This window comes from Quercus suber, unplaced genomic scaffold (assembly GCF_002906115.3).
Source record: "Quercus suber isolate HL8 unplaced genomic scaffold, Cork oak 2.0 scaffold_277, whole genome shotgun sequence".
NCBI classification, from domain to species: Eukaryota; Viridiplantae; Streptophyta; class Magnoliopsida; order Fagales; family Fagaceae; genus Quercus; species Quercus suber.
Genome location: NW_027069733.1, coordinates 716,019 through 719,330, shown reverse-complemented (window position 1 = coordinate 719,330; position 3,312 = coordinate 716,019).

Below are 3,312 nucleotides of genomic sequence, written 5' to 3'. Positions count from 1 at the left end.
TTGAGATTTTTTTTAAAAAAAAGGTTTAATTGGTATGAAGATTTTTTTTTTTTTTGTTTTCAAAATACTATAAAAAGAATTTTCAAAAAATTGAAATTGAATTTAGTTTTTAGATAATAATTTTTATATTATACGTGTTTGGCTCCCACTTTTAAGAACAATTTTCAAAATACTAAAAAAAAAAAAAAAACAAAAACTGTTTAGGAGACCATTTCTATTTTTGAGTTAAAAAAAAAAAAAAAGAATTTACAAAAAGTAACGTGTAAAATCTATAAATTACTTTCTTTTGTGTGGATAATGATAAAGGAATAGAGCTTATGTACTTTTTTTTTTTTTTTTTTATAATGATAAGTTTCAAATTTGATGTGTATGAATTCTTTTTATGATAAAATGTTACAAACTCATAGGTAGAACTCACTCTTAAAAACCAGCTTACAATGGGAGGATGCCTAAGAACTTATAAATACATGGTTAAACTTATACTTAATCTATGTGGGACACTAGGATCATAACATACCACCATACTCCACTGTCGACGTCCACGACGACTTATTCCAGCGACACTAACTCGATCGTAACCCTTTTTCTTTTGGTGGCTCCACTCATCTATCAGTTATTTTAATCTAGCTTCTAGATCGTCCCCTCCATGATCTGACCACAAAAGTCACAACTCATTTGGTCCCATACTCAATGAGCTACACCTGATTACTCGGGGTGGTGGTTGGCTCTGATACCAAATGTTACAAACTCATGAGTAGAACTCATCTTTGAAAACTAGCTTGCAATGAGAAGGTGCCTAAGAGCTTATAAACACATAGTTAAGCTTATTCTTAATCCATGTAAGACACTAGAATAATAACATAAAGATAAACTCCTTAATTTAAGAGATAGAAGAGTTTAGACAAATATGTGGAATCTACTTTTTTCAATTTATCTATGACTGTGCCATTAAAAACATTTTCTGTTTTTTGAAAACATGCTCTTAGTCATTTTCAAAATCCTATTTTGAATATGGAAAATAGGATACAACTTTCTGAAAATTGAATTTAGAGAACATCAGTCAAACAATAAATTTAAATGTGGGACCCACCATCTATGAATTGCAAAACAAAAAAACCATAATACTCTTACCAAATTAGGGTCATCGGTAGCCGACATTCAACAGATTCTATTGATCTTAAAAGTTGGTAGATGTTGGAAAATTCGAGTTTCCAAGCATTGACTACCAACTACTAAGATTCATGCATTTGAGCTTCCAAGTTCCAATGGTGATATCAAGTCATTTCAGTTCATCTGACACGCAATACTTCTCAGATAATTAAAAGAAAAGGAAGAAGGAAAAAAAAAAAAAGCATTAACCGTACCATCAATTTTACTGGAAATAGTTTCATTAAATTTCAATATTTACTATCCAAGCATGTTAGGGTCTATATGGCAAGAAGATTTTTATTTTTGTTTTTAAAACAGGATGAAAACAATTTTCAAAAAACTGAAATTGAAAATAATTTTCAAATAATAATTTTTATCTATACTACTAATAAGAGGATTCTCCTATTCCGTCTTCAACATTTGGTATACCAAAATATCCTCGTACAAATTCTGAAATAATATACCCTTTAGTTTAATTTTATTTCCTACAAAAAAGCAAAAAAGGTTGAAAGAGTAATATTGTCTCAAGTACAAAAGAAAAAAAAATCAAATATCTGATTCCTATTGTATTTGTTATCTATTTTAATACAAATACTTCAATTATGTTTTATCCACTTCAATTATGTTCACATACAAGGGGGGGGGGGGGGGACCTTATTCTCACCACCTATTTGTATTCAAATGTCTAATTCCTATCTATATTTGTTATCTATTTGAATTCAAATACTTCAATTTTGTTTAAAAAAATACAAAATTACTTCTTCTTCAAAAAAAAAAAAAAAACCCCACTACCTCACATAAAAACTACTCATTCTTATCCTGAATTTTTATGTTTTCTTTTTTAATTCTTTAAAACATTCCAAAAATTTTGTTATCCAAATTCTATATAGTTATCACAAATCCTCATCCATCCACACTAACGTATATCATCTTTCTCTGTTTAAATTCTCAAATTTTTTGACTTTTCACAATTCTTATTCCAATTAATAAATTCAAATGTTCTATTGGGTTTTAACTTCTTACGGTACAAAATTACCCTCATTTGAACACATTAAAATTACACCTACCCACTGCTATCTCAACTCCCTTTAGCCACTATCAAGCATATCACATCTTCTACCTTCCTATTTCACAGATTCATTCTAATTTAACAAATCCACCAGTTTCATGACAAAATCAAATGCAACAACATTTGAAATCTGCTGAATTTTAATATTTAAAGGTACATAATATCTAATTTATATGGAGAAAAGAATTTTGTTGAGATAAGTACTAAAAGGTGTTTGTAGTTGACAGAGAGCATGGCAAGAGAGATAGAGATTATCGGCTACAAGCCTGGTCTTAATTTCTATTCAGGTATGTATTTGATTACTTTGTAATGTTTTGTAATGTTGAGCCTATTTTGATTGATTTTTGGTTTTACCTTAAGCTTGATTCCCACGCAAAGCGCGTGTAATAAGTCTAGTATTATATATGTGTATGACTCCCATTTTTAAGAAAAAAATTCAAAATAATAAAAACAAAAAAAAAATGATGTTTGGGAGACTATTTTTATTTTTGAGATTATTTTTAAAAAAAATTACAAAAAGTAACCTATAAAATCTATAAATTACTTATATATATATATATATATTGGATAATGATAAATTTCAAATTTGGAAAAAAAAAAAAAAAAAGGGTCTCCCAAACAATTTTTGTTTTTTAGTATTTTGAAAATTGTTCTTCAAAGTGGGAGCCAAACATGTATAATATAAAAATTATTATCTTAAAACTAGTTTCAATTTCAATTTTTTGTAAATTGTTTTTATACCGTTTTGAAAACAAAAACAAAAATCTTCTTACCAATCAGATCCTTCAAGATACTGAAAATGTTTTTAATGACATAATTGTAAATAAATGAAAATAGTGGATTCCATTGTGACACCCGGCCTTGAAAAACGGTAGTGGAAAACTGCCGCTGCCGTCATGGGCCTTTGTTCGACCACCCATCGTGGTGAGGCACCCCTGCACGTGGGGCCCCGTTGGAGGGCCCCCTCTCTTCTCTCAGATGATGGGTGGATGTGTGCATGTGTAGTAGTGTGTGGCGTGGTTCGCGTGGGGCTTCATGTGCTCTCTCTCTCGGTGGAGGAATGTAGGTCTACCTTTGGCGTTAGTGGCAGGAAA